At 37.0% G+C, this 16,998-nt stretch overlaps 2 long non-coding RNA genes across 2 annotated transcripts; both read left to right on the top strand.

The window, feature by feature from the left end:
- The first annotated feature begins 1,421 nt into the window (after positions 1-1,421).
- Positions 1,422-2,655, top strand: LOC113172718. The gene is made up of 4 exons (XR_003299783.1): positions 1,422-1,509; positions 1,610-1,706; positions 2,309-2,393; positions 2,547-2,655. It is a non-coding gene; the product is annotated as an uncharacterized LOC113172718 (long non-coding RNA).
- Positions 2,656-3,294: 639 nt separating this feature from the next.
- Positions 3,295-8,843, top strand: LOC117153127. The gene is made up of 3 exons (XR_004463547.1): positions 3,295-3,373; positions 3,734-3,869; positions 8,724-8,843. It is a non-coding gene; the product is annotated as an uncharacterized LOC117153127 (long non-coding RNA).
- Positions 8,844-16,998: the final 8,155 nt, after the last annotated feature.

Genomic DNA, 16,998 nt, shown 5'->3' on the forward strand with positions numbered 1-16,998 from the left:
ATTTTCTTTCTTGCCATTGAATTAGACACTGTTAGCAGGATAAAGATTTTCTTACACCGTCATTCATCCAGCAAACACCAGAATAAAGTATGTTTTAAACATTAAACTTTGTTATTTTCTATGGTATCATGCGATCAGATACATGTAGTTGTGTGAAGTAACCAGCAAATGGCGATGAAGCTTTTGTCATAACATGTTTATTGGCCTTTAGTGCACATATGGAATTAAGGTGGTATTTAAAGGCAGGTGACTTTAGAGAAGCTAAACTCTTCACAGGATTCCCAAACTGTTGCCAATCATAAATCTCTGTCAGCTCTAATAATTTGAGTGTAGTTTATGTTCTTTTGTTCTTGAAACCCACAAAACACTGCACTCATGTCCTACTCACAAATTATATGTACAGAGACATTATGCATTTGAAAAATTCAGGGACAGTAGTGGTCACAGCTGGAACTTCACCTTTATGTTAGTGATGCTGTTGATTTATCAGCATAAGTTGCTTTAATAAAGTTCATATGTTCATAGAGATGGACAGACATGGAAACATTTGTAATTCTGGGGACCAATCAAATATGAGGCGAAAGACCACTGAATGATCTGTGATGACAGTTTAGGAATCAGTGCTCAGGTCCAGTCCCCAGTGTTCAAAAACCAGTTAAAAAGGACGTTTGCATCTGATGGCCCCTTCAAGCATCAAAAGGTTTTTGATGTGTGAAAACATGTTGAGCAGTAGGAGGTTGTTTTCCTGTAGATCAACGTGTCCATTATGTCCATTTTTTATTTCAGTTTGTCATAGTTTTATGATGAACTTTCAAAATGGACCAAGCTTGAATTTTCAATTCAATTTGAATTCAGTTACTGTATATTAGATTTACATGTGACTCAAATGTGTGGTCCAAGACAGGTGTAACACGTATCTTAGTTAGTGAGCAGCCAGACAACAACTCACCACTTCCTCTTCAGTTGTACCTCCTCCACAAATACATGTAAAAGATGATGGTAAAGTTTCACTCTGTCTTTATTTGATGATCATCATGTTCTGTTTAAACCAAGCAGCTCTGCTCTCTGTTCTACTCTTACTCATTTACCATGTTCATGCAGGTACAGTGGAGATTTGTGTTTGTGATAAAAGCTTTTGTCAACATTTGTTTACTGATTTAATTTTTATATTATTTATCTCTTCTGTGTTGGGGAAAGGTCCAGATGATCTCAGAAATACACTGGTGTCCAGAGGAGACTCCGTCATTCTCACCTGCAACATATCAGTAAATAATGGAACACACATCAACTGGAACAAAGACAGATTTTATTTCTCTTATTTAGTCTCAACGAATCAAAATGTTTCCAATTTCACCTCGGACAGATTCAGAATAGACGTTAATTTAACTACAAAGCTGAATATATTTAATGTTCAGCATGAAGACGCTGGACTTTATTCATGTAATGTAACTGGTATAGATGGTGTAAAGACCATAAGGTGGAATCTAACAGTTTCTGAGAGCTCCAAAGGTGGGTACAGAAAGAAGCAGCACTCATCATTTCTCCACCTGTTACAGAACATTTCAGATCTGAAACTGCTGCTAATGTAAAATAATTCCTATCTGATTAGATCCAGGAATCAGACTATCATGGTATGTTCTCTACATAATCACACCTGTAATTGGATTTATTCTATGTGGCTTAATGTTAGCTGTCTACATCTGCAGGTGAGTAATAATTTCAGTTACATATATCTGTGATTTATTTAAAAAACTTTAAATTATATATATTATATATATTGTTTCCATTGCACCATGGAAACTTGAAATGATGTCAATAAATTACGAGTCTTTTCACAGCAGACATTTTGGTTAGTTAATAATGCACAGCTTTGGGGTAATTAATAAACATATTGATGACTCTATTCCATTAAATGACCCAGTGATTGAATTTGCACAGTATCAGAACCATGAATCTGGTTCCTCTAAATTGTTTCAAACCTTTACTTATCTTAATTGTTCCACTAATGATGTTCCTGCTGAGACGAGTCAAAATGTCTGCTGTGAATGTTCAAGTTTTCATTTCAACAAGATCCTTTGCAAAGTTGCGAGTTAACAATAAAATACCAAATATTTTATTATTATTTCATTATTTATCATTATAATATTATTATGTTTGTTATAACTAACATATTTACCACAATAACTACAGTCAACTCTTTCTTAACTGAACTCTGAACTACCCGTCCCAAGTCAAATGTGTTGTTTCGTTTATGTTTCTGAATTTTTAAAACACTTTTACATTGTTGGTCACAATTTTATCTCTGCAGAAAATACTGGAACACAACCCCAAACCAGGATTCAAATGATAGCAGGACCTTGACTTCTGTCCAGTTTGTCCACTTGAAATGAGAAGTAAGAAATGTATCATCATTTAAACCATCATGGTCTCATGGTCTCTGCTATTTACTGTGCATCTGTTTCTTTACTTTGCTTTTTCTTTCTTGGCACTGAAGTAAATTTATTTCTGTTTTCTGTTCTACACGTTGCTCCTCCTCAACTCCAAAGTTGTGTCGTATACAGCGTGAGACACAAGCGGAGTCAGTCAGTACTCTGAGCAGCTTTACTCTGTGGTTTCAACTGAGCTGAAGAGCATGAAGTTCACATTCAGACCGAATTAGACACTGTAAAAAGGAGAAAGAATCTCTAATCATTTCATTCATCATGTAAAAACCAGAATAAAGTGTGTTTAACATTGAACTTTGCATGTGATTTTTTAATGTGATTTTTTTAATGCGATTTCTAGTCTTATGCTATCAGATTTATTAGTTAGTTAGTTATTGGTCGTTATGTCACAACAAAAGTCCTCCACTCATTTCTGTTCTGAGCCAGTTTCTGAATAATACCCCAAATCAGATACATGTAGTTGTGTGAAGTAGCCAGCAGATGGTGATGAAGCTTTTTGGTCACAAAATGTTTATTGGCCTTTATTGCGCACATGTAAATAAGGTGGTATTTAAAGGCAGGTGACTAAAGAGAAGCTAAACTCTCCACAGGATTCCCAAACTGTGATCTGAGTTTAAAGAGAAGTAACTGAAAATGAAAATCAGTTTACTTTCTGTGTGGTTATCAGCATAAGTTTTATTAATAAAGTTCATATGTTCACAGAGATGAACAGACCTGGAAACATTTGTAATTCTGGGGACCAATCAAATATGAGGCTCCATCGTGCTAATGTGTGAAATACAACATGGAAATCATGTTTGTGTAATTTTCCTTCCCTATTTTTGGAATAAATAAACCCTTTTATTGAAAATCCACCTGTGCTTCCTCTTGCCCACCTGCTTGGTCCCTTACTAGTGTTTTCATGCCAAGTAACCAAAGTGTGTTCAAAGGTGAGATTCCTGCAGTTGAACATGTCTGTTATGTGCATTTCATATTTCAGTTTATCAAGTTGCTAATTTAACTATTAACAATAACTATCTAGTTGTCATGTGACTTAATGGTATGTTAAATTAAAGGTGTATCACATGTTATTAGCAGCTAGAAAATAACAACTAACCACTTCCTCTTCTAATGCACCTAGTCTACAAATACATGTGAGAGATGAACATAAAGTTTCACTTTAATAGAGTTGTGGTACATTTACAAAATAAAATAAGCTTCAATTAGAATTTACTTTCCATCTGTTTCTGTACTTTGCATTTTCTTTCTTGACACTAAAGTAAAGTTATTTCTGCTTTCTGTCTTTACAGGTTTCTCCTCCTCAACCCCAACGTTGTGCAGCTCTAGCGGAGTTAGTCAGTACTCTGAGCAGCCACCGAATTAGACACTGGAAACAGGATAAAGATTTTCTTACACCTTCATTCATCCAGCAAACACCAGAATAAAGTATGTTTTAAACATTAAACTTTGTTATTTTCTATAGTATTATGCGATCAGATACATGTAGTTGTGTGAAGTAGCCAGCAGATGGTGATGAAGCTTTTGGTCACAACATGTTTATTGGCCTTCATCACACATATGGAATTAAGGTGGTATTTAAAGGCAGGTGACTGAAGAGAAGCTAAACTCTCCACAGGATTCCCAAACTGTTGCCAATCATAAATCTCTGTCAGCTCTAATAATTTGAGTGTAGTTTATAGTCTTTTGTTCTTGAAACCCACAAAACACCGTATTTACAAATTATATGTACAAAGACATAAATGCATGGGTAAAATTCAGGGACAGTAGTGGTCACAGCTGGAACTTCACCTTTATGTTTGTGATGCAGTACTCAGGTTAGTACTCTGTCTTTGTTTGATGGTCATCATGTTCTGTTTAAACCAAGCAGCTCTGCTCTCTGTTCAACTCTTACTCATTTACCATGTTCATGCAGGTACAGTGGAGATTTGCGTTTGTGATACAAGATTTTCTTAACATTTGTTTACTGATTTAATTTTATATTATTTATCTATTTGTTGTTAGCGAAAGTTCCAGTTGATCACAGGAAGATAGATAGATAGATAGATAGATAGATAGATAGATAGATAGATAGATAGATAGATAGATAGATAGATAGATAGATAGATAGATAGATAGATAGATAGATAGATAGATAGATAGATAGATAGCTGTTGGCACAAATGACTTCCTGAACCTTTTCTTGTCACAGCGGAGCTGAAGAAGTCTCTGACTAAAAATGCTCTGCTGTTTGACAAGTGTGCAGTGGAGAGGATGTGAGCTGATCTCCATGATGCTCAGCAGTTTGTGCAGCATCCTCCTCTCCACCACTTGCTCTAAAGGTTCCAGAGGAGCCCCCAGCACAGAGCCAGCTTTCCTGATCCGTTTATTCAGTTTCTTAGTGTTGCTGGCTCTGATGCTGCTGCCCCAGCAGACGACAGCAAAGAATATTGCACTGGCTACAACAGACTGGTAAAAGATCTGCAGCATCTTGTTGCACACATTAAAGGACCTGAGCTTCCTCAGGAAGTAGAGTCTACTCTGTCCCTTTTTGTATACAGCCTCTGTGTTGAACTTCCAGTCCAATCTGTTGCCCAGGTGAATAACTAGGTATTTGTACCTCTCCACCACCTCCACCTTCTCACCCAAAATGGACACAGTGTCAATGCCAGTTTTCTTCCTCCTGAAGTCCACAACCATCACCTCTGTACTCTGTCTCCTCCCCACCACTGATACATCCAACCACTGCAGAGTCATCTGAGAACTTCTGCAGATGGCAGGACTCGGTGTTGTACTGAAAGTCTGAGGTGTACAGGGTGAAGAGGAAAGGTGAGAGGACAGTCCCCTGAGGTGCTCCTGTGCTGCTGACCACCCGCTCAGACTCACATCCCTGCAGTCGTACAAACTGTGGTCTGTCTGTCAGGGAGTCAGTGATACAGGAGGCTGTGGAGGAGTCTACCTGCATCTTCAGGAGCTTCTCTCTCAGCAGGACAGGCTGGATGGTATTAAATGCACTGGAGAAATCAAAGAACATGATCCTCACAGTGCTGTTTGCCTTGTCCAGGTGTGAGAGAGCTCGCTGAAGCCGGTAGACAAAAGCACCATCTACCCAATACTGGCGTCCAGAGGAGACTCCGTCATGCTCACCTGCAACATATCGATAAATAATGGAACACAAATCAACTGGAACAAAGACAGATTTTATTTCTCTTATTCAGTCACATATAATCTGAATGTTTCCAATTTCACATCTGACAGATAGACACTAATTTAACTACAACGCTGAATATATTTAACGTTCAGCACAAAGATGCTGAACTTTATACATGTAATGTAACTGGTAGAGGTGATGGTCCAAAGACCATAGGGTGGAATCTAACAGTTTCTGAGAGCTCTAAAGGTGGGTACAGAAAGAAGCAGCACTGATCATTTCTCCACCTGTTACAGAACATTTCAGAGCTCAAACTGTCGCACAACATTTTTATTGACATCTGGAAGTTTAGTCATGGCAACTGGACTTCCTTTAGTTAGTTGAAACGTTTCGCTACTCATCCAAGTAGCTTCTTCAGTCTGAAGATAGTTGGTTAGAGGCCGCAAATTTATGCTCCAAGGCTGGTTTCACTCCACCCCTTGCCCTGAATAGGCTCGTTAGGTGAAACAAAGGATGGGGGGGATGTGAAGGATGTAATGATCACAGCTCAGCCCACCCCTTCGTAACACCTAAATGGGTCGTTAAGTGTGTCCAACCTGGTGCAGGTGTGAACTGGTTCTGGCCTTTTTGGGGATAGATGAAAGGGCAGCATGATAAATAGAAGACAGGTTGTGTCTAAGTCCTCCACCTCTGTTGAGAGAGGGAGTGTTGATTTGCACATGCAGGGCTTCCCTCACCCCTCTCTCAAACCACTTGTCCTCTTTGTCCAATATTTTAACGTCACAGTCCTCAAATGAGTGTCCTTTATCCTTAAGATGAAGGTACACAGCTGATTCAGGACCTGAGGTGTTACTCCTCCTGTGCTGTGCCATCCTCCTGTGTAGCGGCTGTTTGGTTTCTCCAATGTACAGTTCAGGGCATTCCTCACTGCATTGGACCGCATACACTATATTGCTCATCTTGTGTTTTGGAGTCCGATCTTTGGGATGTACAAGTTTCTGTCTAAGTGTGTTAGTGGGTTTGAAATAGACAGGGATGTTGTGTTTTCTGAAAATCCTCTTCAGCTTATCTGAAACCCCAGCCATGTAAGGTATGACCAGACTTCCAGATAACTTCACCTGGACGACTGAGAATCTTCACCGACATTTTTATTGACCTTTGTTGCACATATGGAAATAAGGTGGTATTTAAAGGCAGGTGTCTGTAGATGAAAAAGATTACTCCAAGGAAAACTCTCCACAGGATTCCCAAAGTGTTCTCTGAGTTTAAAAGGGCTGTACTTAAAAATGAAAACCAGTTTACTGTTGTAAGATTACAATGATATATATGGTAAATGTGGCTAAAATATAGTAGAAATACAAATTTTATACTCCCTATGCAATATAGTTAGAAGTTAATGAAATAAACAAAGAGTTTCTTGGTACATTAAATGAATGTAATTGCTACTTAATTAAAGTTATTACATCTAAATTCCTTATAAATGTGTTGGTTCTTTCAACCCATTAAAAGCTATCCAAAAAGCAAAACTAGCAAACATGCTCGACCTGATCATCATAGTTATTATTACCATCATGCATCATGTAGTGCTAACTGTGGTGTTACGCAGCTGCATGAATGGACATTCACACTGTCACTGTTCTAATTTGAATTCTCACTTTACTTCACAAGGAACTGTGAGCAGCCTCACAACTAACCACTTCCTCTTTTCTATACCTCCCCCAGAACTATAATAAAAACTTGACTTGACTTACTGCAAGTAAATCTACACGTCACTGTTCTGTTTTGGTGCAGAGAAAGATTAAGTCACTGTTTAATTCACTATAGTTTCATTATAGTCACAATACAAAAAGTCTAAAATATCTTTATAATCTAGGTTCTCAGTACAAGGTTATAGGTCTTATATTACATCATAGACTGTGAGTCCATTAAGTAAATATAAGAAAGCACATGTGGTTCCAATAACGTAAAACATTAAAATATTAATTAAAACTAAAAAACCTAATCAGGACCTGTTTAAAGGTTCTATGAAATGCACCTTTTCAGCTGTTAAATCATGGTCCCTCTGTTATGCACATGCATTCTTGTAGAAAGCTGCTTAGAAACCTGGTCACGCGTTAATGTAAAAGAGTATTCTGAGTTCTCCAGGAGAAGTTTGCCTCAGGTAATCAGGTTCCTCTAATCTCCAACCCTGATTACTGTAACCACGTTTACAGAAACATTAAGAAATCAGCTTTTCTAAAGTAAGCCGACTGTAACCACGTTACTCAAGTGCATGTAAACACACTGTCGCAACCAACAGGGTTTGACCCAGAGTCACACCACAAGTTTACCAATGAACAGCTGTTTTTTTATGCATGTGTTTCGGTAATTTTAACTCAGTCACTAAATTGTTATTCAGGTTTCACCCACAAATGTGTATTTGCCCACTTTTAAAAATAAAATAAATAAAACTCAACCACTGAGTCCTTACTTGGCTTGAGTTTTGCTGTAGATAGGTAGTGATGTGTGTTCCCCAGCACAGATAATAACACCACTCTTCCTGCGCTTTTTTTTTCCAGTAGCTTTAGTCTCCATGCTCGTTCAGCAAAAGAGAGTACAGCTTATGAAACTCTCCTCCACTCACTCCTGTGCTGTATGTGGATCTCAGGGAAGAGGTTCATGATGATAGTATGATGACACAATGTGGCTGTGTTCAGCACAATAAAGAGAATGTTTTAAATTTTATATTTTACTTTATTGTATGATTTAATTTTAATTTAATTTATTATTTATTATTACTTTATTGTATGATTTAATTCAATAGTTTTATTTTCAAAATAACCTTTCAATGTATTAAGTTACTTTACATTTGATTCTCCTGTGACTTGAAAGCACGTCCACATATCTTAGTCAGTGAGCAGCCAGACAACAACTAACCACTTCCTCTTCTGTTGTACCTCCTCCACAAATACATGTAAAAGATGATGGTAAAGTTTTACTCTGTCTTTATTTGATGGTCATCATGTTCTGTTTAAACCAAGCAGCTCTGCTCTCTGTTCAACTCTTACTCATTGTCCATGCTCATGCAGGTACAGTGAAGATTTGTGTTTGTGATAAAAGCTTTCAACAACATTTGTTTACTGATTTAATTTTTATATTATTTATTTATTCAGTGTTGGGGAAAGGTCCAGATAATCTCAGGAATACACTGGTGTCCAGAGGAGACTCCGTCATGCTCACCTGCAACATATCAATAAATAATGGAACACAAATCAACTGGAACAAAGACAGATTTTATTTCACTTATTCATTCACATTTAATCTCAATTCTTCCAATTTCACTTCAGACAGATTCAGAATAGACGCTAATTTAACCACAAAGCTGAATATATTTAATGTTCAGCATGAAGACGCTGGACTTTATACATGTAATGTAACTGATATAGATGGTGTAAAGACCATAACGTGGAATCTAACAGTTTCTGAGAGCTCCAAAGGTGGGTACAGAAAGAAGCAGCACTGATCATTTCTCCACCTGTTACAGAACATTTCAAATCTGAAACTGCTGCTAATGTAAAATAATTCCTATCTGATTAGATCCAGAAACGAGACTATCATCATATGTTGTCTACATAATCACACCTGTAATTGGATTTATTCTGTGTGGCTTCATGTTAGCTGTCTACATCTGCAGGTGAGTAACTTTTCTCTTTGATCCTAAGAACAAATAAAAAATGTGTTGGTGTTGTGTTCAGATTTTGAAATACAATATCTGCATCTTAGTAAAAGAGGATTAAATGTAATTAAGCTGTAAAGTAGATTTTGACCTGGGTCAAAACATTAATAACAATAATATTAAAGATGTGCTGTGCATTTAAGAAATTATTTGGATATTTTTGTGATGACTTTCTTTTAAGGTGTAAAATGTCAGCAACTTATAACTGTTCAATTTTGTGGTGATGTTTTCAGACAACTTGTTTGGTCTGACTAAAAAATATTATTTACACTTGAGCAAATCTTTCTATTACTATTTTTAACATTAAAAATAAATTATTGGGATGTTGCTGGTTGACAACATGTGCATATTGGAGTATTCACTTCTTAACTTGGACGTAAACTATTTCAGACTATTCAAGGAGGTGTAATCACTGGTATTAACTTTATCTCTGCAGAAAACGTGGGAACAGGACCCAGAAACAAGATCTAGTCCAGGATCAGTTTTACATTCGGTCACAAAGAGAGGTCAGAAGAACTTCATCATCATAGGAACTGTCACATTTCTCTGCCTTATTTTTCCTAAAGGCTAAATTGAACTTGATATTTATTTCGATATCTATGGTTCTTTCTCAACCACAGGGTGACATGGATGATACGCACATGGAGACAATCAATTCAATATATGGTCTGGAACAGAACTGACAGACAGACTGAGGATGATCACATGTGAAGGTCATCCTACTTTTCATTTTCAAACCAGCTGCTTAAAGGCAAAAACACTGATGCCTTTGTCTCATGTTGATATTATTTTATATATTAATCTTCTGCGTAGGTTATGTTATGGTTACGTTTTGTTGTCCTGTCTTTCCTGCAAATAAAAAAATTAAAGTAATTTAAAAGGACTCCAATCAAAAGACTTTAAAGTGGAGTATGGTGCCCTCTATGGTTGTGTGAGGGAATTGGATTTTTGCTTAATTCTGGACACCTTACTGTGATACGAATTCAAACAAGTACTTCCTGAACTCTTATTCCCAATAAATCGCCAATCAATCAAAAACTTTATTATCAATTGAATAATTGTGTTCTCATGTCTGAGTTCTTGTGCATCTGTTTCTTTTCTTTTCTTCTTCTTCACTACAATTAAGTTAGTTCTACTGTCTGTTTCCGCAGGTTGCTCCGCTTTAACTTCCAAGTTGCACAGTTTACAGGATGAATCACAGGAACCGGTGATCAATTAAGTCTTTGACGTTGACTGAGCTGATAAACCAGGAGATATAAACAGAATGAATATCAAGAATCAGGTTTATAGTTTTTAGAGAAACAAGTGAATGAATGAAGTAATATTGTGATTAAAAAATGTGTAAAACTGGAAATCTTATGCCAACATACCTGGTTGGCCATGTGAGCACAATAAACATGAAACAATTAATATGAAAATTTAAATTTTAAAATGTCAGAATTATCTTAGTTGTTCTTTTGATTTGCTGTTTGTGCAGGCAGAACATCTGCCTATACATACAACTATGCCAAATGTCCAACAGATGGAGCTAAAGATCTGGACAAGTTCTGAATCAACTGTCTATTATTGGTTATTGGTTCGTTCCTATTATTAATGTAATGAGGATTTTTATTAGTTAACTAACCACTAACTAAGACAGAGTAAGTCATACACTTTCTCTAGATCTATGAAGACACACTGATGTATGATATATATGATATATGATCCCCTTCATCCCTGGATGCTCAGTCTCACCTCTACTAACTTGTCTTTTTATTCATTGCTTGTGTTACACTTTATTTTTACCATCTCTACTGAGTACCAAGTCTGTCTGTTCTCATTCTGGCCTCTTAAAGAATCTACTGACATATTCTCTCCTACTCCTCAGCTGCTTATTAATAATATTGAGCCTTGTTATTCTACAACTTCTCTCTCGCAACTTTTCCAGAGTCAGAATCCGTTATTATTATTATGAGTTGGTCACATTGTTCATTTTTAACAGAGTTCTTGTTCAATGTTTTCTTAATTCTCCAAAACCTTTAAAATCCACTGGATATACCGGAAACTTGGAGTGAAACGAATTCCTGGACGCGAACAATCCTGTTTTTGTGTCTCCTCTGAGGAACGTTTGCCTTAAACATCTGTATGTTAATAGTCCAAATTACTCTGAATGGAAATCTACTGAAATATTAAACATCATTGTTCTGTATTATTAACATTATTAATAATGACTTAATAAACTTGACTCTAAACTACAGTAAAAATTTCAGCAAAGCTTTTAGTGATAACTTTCACTGTCATCCAAGTAGATTCATCAGTGACTGAAGAAGCGAAACGTTTCAGCCTAACAAAATAAAGTCTACCTATGTCACAATTCCTACCTCGTCCCTTAAATATATTTCACAGCAAATTTAATGGACACATTTACGTTTGTTTTTTTAAAGTACATAATGCACATGAAGGACTGGTTTTATGTCAGCATTAGTGTTTAGTCTTAAAATAAAAGTTTTATAATATTTTCTGCAGTTAATGTTCATAATTCACAAATTAACTTGATAATGAGAAATCTAGTAATTGTGCTTTGAGTTCAGATGTAATGGTAACAAAAGGAAAGAAGTGATTGTACTTAAAGTGGTTAAAATACAACTAGAATCATTCTGAAATAGCTTAGTAGCAAAGTTTTAATGCTTTCCCCTGTTTCTTTGTCATTATCGTCAATATGTATTTTCTCCTTAGATGAGGTTAATTGAGACACATTATTATTAGTGATCACAGATCTACATGCTCTTGTTTCACATCAAAACTTGTGTGTGTGTCTGACCTTTTAGTGGTTGATCTGATCACGCTGTCCCGTCACCATCACCTTTGTCATCCACTTTCTGAACCTGCAATTTCTTGCTTGGTGGCCAGTTTTCCCACATGCATAACATGGTGTCCCTTTGAGGCAGTCTTCCTCGCCCACAACTCCATCCTCTGCCCCTTCCTCCTCTTTGACCAGCTCTGTCTCTGTCGGACTGACAAGGCCACTTAGGGTTCCCAACCTTAAGTAGAAGTTCAAAACTTTATAAGTTTTCTCTCAATCTTATCTCTGTGTATCCTGTCACTTCTCAGATGTCCAGAGGAACCTGGTCTCTTTAAAGGGCAAGAACACTCATGTAGGAGAAGTGCGCCAGAGGACTTTCTTAGGAGTCCCGAGCTCCCCCGTGTACTGTCTCCAGTCCTGTAATCTAGACATCGTAGAAGATAATGGGCTCTAGCACGAAGGACCAACTTGATAGGAAAAGTTCTGGACCAAACTTCTCAAGACCAGAGATTAATAAGGCAGTAGTTTATTTAATTTAGCTCAAAGGAGCATGAATACATCAATACAGCAGCTGACAGAATCTAACATACAGTTCTTTTTATGAATCTCAGATGGGAGAGAGATGTTTTGTGTTTGTAAGTAAAGACATAACAACGGCAGTTGTGACGTTGCAATTGGTTCTCGTCTTGAGGTGAATTTCATGCCGGAGCATCCTGTCTGACTCCTTAGAATAAAAGTCTGTTGCACCATCTCACAAGGGAAAAGTTTCACAAGGGTCACTTTAAGTTAGAACAAATTCGTTTCACGATAAAAAACTAATGTAAAAGGATAACTCTTAATTTTTCTAACACTTTGATTCCATTTCTCTTTGATCTGATGTTTTTTACTCTTCACCTCTGTCTCCTCTCACAGGGAGATGATGGTCTTCAGGATCCTGCTGCTCATCAACCTGATCTCATGTGTCTCTCGTTAGTTCACATCTTCACTTTATTCTCCACCAACTCAGCAATTATTAATAGTTCAATAATACAACTTCTCACTTTATGTCTGTGTCTCCTTCACAGGAACATTTGTAGTGAATGTGACACAGACCTCTTATCATGCAGAGGAGAACCACAACATCACACTGGAGTGGACGTTCACTATCAGACCTCACAGATCCTCTAACTCAGTTAACAACTTCTGTGACATGTCTACTGACCACAGTTGCTTAGTCCTGTTTCCTCTCCATGATGGTGTTGAGGTCTCAAAGTCTCAGGTGGATGAACAGTTTTCAGGAAGAGTCCAGTTTGACAAAGACGTCCTCAGAAAAGGACGAACAGATGTCGACTTGACGTCACTGGTGAGTTGATTCAGTAGCTCAGTAGTTCACTTTCTAATTTGTGCTAAACACAAATTTTATTTGAGGTGAATTAAGTTAAAGTGTCACTAGACAATAATAATAAATATTTCCACTTCAGACAAATCACCAACATTTAATGTTCTGTGTTTTTTACAGCAGCTGCTGATCAGCCTGAAGCTCAGAGACTGACTGCAAGTTCACAACCAGCGAGTCGAGGAAGAATCGGCCTCTATGCTGCTCTGGGACTAACAGCAGAAGCTCTACTGATCAAACTCTGTGTAGCTTTGAGTTATAGTTGGAGTAAATCTACTGACAGGAAACCTCTGTTTAACTGTGTAATAGTAAAGACGTCTCTCTGTCCCTGAATCTTTTTAGACTGCTCTTTTTGTCTGCAGTCTGACCTCTGACCTTTTCACCTTTCTCATCATCGTTATGCACTCTGAGAAAGAACCAGGATAAGAGAGAGAAGAGACCAACATCCCACTACCTCCATCCAGGCCAACAGGACTCAGGACCCCGTTCTATCAGACTGAGTCATCACATCGCTTCAGAAAACCATGAAACTGAATCCAAAACTCTGTCTGAGAAAAATATTTTTACAGCAATAAAACTTTTCTGCAGCATCAGGACTATTTGTCACTTCAGTGTTGATCTGGATGAAAGATGCTGTTATCAGTTATTCTCTTTGACAGACATCTCCCCAGCTAACAGAAATAATTTTCACGTATTGAGCAAACCAGGCAAAGTAACCTCTTTCTAAAATGTCTCGCTACAAATAAAAGAGACTTCAAACTGAGATTTATGTGTTTGACTTGTTTGTCACACACACTCATGTAAACACTGTGTGCACAGTAAGTGTTTATAATGTGTATGAATGTATGTGAATTATTCTCCACCTGAATCCTAGCTGTGTTTACCATGTTCTCTGTTCATTAAATCGCTGAATGTCCCACACGCACCTGAACACACCATGAACAGTCCTCTTTTGAGCTTAGTTGATGTGTCCTGACATTGCAAAATAATAATAAAAAACATTCTCTTTAAAGCTCATTTAAACTGTGTGTGTGTGTTTGTTTGAGTCCACATGATGGAGCTAAAACAACCTGATAGTTGAACTAAAGGGAAGCAGCTGTGTTCAACTCTCTCTGTATCAGAATGATGCTCTTCATCGTGCTGCTTTGAATATGTTTGTCTTGTGTATATTTTTACTTCTTTTTACTTTTTACTGCAATTCTACTTTGTAATTTATATAGTTTAATGTGTAACTGGGTAAATATACTGGTAAAAACTTTGAACCTCTGGTGCAGGTTTGTTATCAGAACTACAATACTGCAGATTGATGTTAACTACCACCTTGACTGTATTTGTTTTAGTGTTTGATTCTAGTTTGAAGGTTTAATTTTAGGTTTTAGTTTGAATTTAGAGGATGTTTTTATTCTCTCTCTCTCTCACCAGTTGGTGACGTCCTTCACACACTCAGGTGAGGTCTGTGTACTGGGAGTTCTCTGCTGACTGTAAAACCAAGCGGTTTGTCTTTGGACAGTATTTTACCACTCTGGATGAGGTTAAATACCTGGAGCTAAAACTTTGATTCGCTACATTTTTCCTTTTTCTCCACTCTGAGCTGCAGAGTCAATTTCATCCCATCTTTAACAAACAAGGTGAGAGGCAGAGGTTTCTGGACGTCTCCTTTCAACAATGTCATAGTTTATAAGTGAACCATACAGCAACAATATGACACCGGAAAACCTTAAGTAAAGCAGAAATACCTATAAATAATTATAACTTTACTGAAGTACATGATACACCTTAAATTTGATGTGGAGGGTGTAACTGCATAGTGTGGAGAGACTCAATTCAGTACATGGTCTTAGCTGAACTGACAAACCACTCAAAGCCTATTAGAAGAATAGTTAAATGTGAAGATATTATTATACTTCACATCTTCACAGCAGGTGCTTAAAGGGAAGGTCATCAGAGGGAGGACAGTGCTGTATTTGGCTTATCAGACATTAATAAAATAAAACCAGGATCCATGTGCCATGTTTTAACATTATCCTTCTGAATTTGTGATGTGTGTATTTATTTGTGCTCTACAATGTGTGACAACATGTTGTGCAGAGTTTTCACTTTAATCAAAGTGTGTTCAAATGTGGCATTCCTGCAGTTAAACATGTCTGTTATGTGCATTTCATTTTTCAGAATATCAAATTGCTAATTAATTAGCTTCAATGCATATTGTCTATGAGCTAAGCTTGAATTTTCAGCTTTCTAATTTGAATTTAATAACTATCTTTCTTGGCACTAAAGTTAAGTTATTTCTGTTTTCTGTCTATACAGGTTGCTCCTCCTCAACTCCAGAGTTGTGTCGTATGCAGCGTGAGACACAAACGGAGTCAGTCAGTACTCTGAGCAGCTTTACTCTGTGGGTTCAACTGAGCCGTGTAAGGATAAGACTGATGGGGACAAAATGGGTAAGCAAAAAACTTCATTTATTCAACCAGGTCCAAATTACAGGAGACAAAGGGAACCAACAAGATGAGAGAAAACAAAACAAGCACAAATACAGCCAAACAAAGTATCAACGTAAAAGATATAAAACCATTAACCAGACACACAAAAAAACAACTGAAAATACTGCAGTAATGCAGACAAAAATACAAACTAAACAAACTAAAACATGCAGATCATCAACTAACAATCAATGCACAAAAATACAAATTATTAACCAACAAACTATCACAAACATAATGTTACGGGTCCCAAGAATGGCACCACAGCAACAATAGTTGAGACACAATCTGGAAAACACAGGAAAGTTGTAGCAGCAATGAAGACATGGAGCGCACAGTTCATCCTCCAGACTGCATCTTTATCAAATAATTAGAATAGTTACATTCTCCACAGTGCATACAATATCTGTCTTTTTCAATCTTTATAACTGACATTTGTGCTCACACTGTCCATAACCTCAATTCTTGACATTTTCCATACATCACATTCACATTTTCTTGTATAACACTATTGTATAGTAAGAAATATTCTTCTTCAGTTAAACAAAAGTGCACACCATCACCAGTACTTAATGGTTGAGGACATACTATCATCACGTAGTATAATTCACAGTGTTACTCGACTGTACTTAAGCATACTACCTACACATGCTTGACTTTACTGGACTTAAGCACTTATTTTTGGACACATGCATCACTGATGGAAATGTAAAACCTCTCAGTACATTCATAGAAACTAAACTCTTAATTGTAATAAACTATACAGTTATATACTTACATACATTCTCAAAAAGTGGAGCAGAGTAACTTTATAAGACTTTTTCCATGTCAGTAAGTGAACAGGAGCTGAATCTTTACACAGTGCAAGATTAACCTGCCTGCAAGACAACGCTCAGGTACACAATACACTGTAATGCCACACCTGTCGGCAATTACCTTTCCAAACTCTAAAACTTGGCATAACTCTCCAAAAGAAACCTTAAAGCAACGTAATTACACTTGACTCACAAAATAAAGGCTTGAGAGGTAGTTTCTGGCTGTTTTCATGCGAATACTAACCTGGAAAACAGAGGAA

This window comes from Anabas testudineus, chromosome 21 (assembly GCF_900324465.2).
Source record: "Anabas testudineus chromosome 21, fAnaTes1.2, whole genome shotgun sequence".
In the NCBI taxonomy this organism is placed as follows: Eukaryota; Metazoa; Chordata; class Actinopteri; order Anabantiformes; family Anabantidae; genus Anabas; species Anabas testudineus.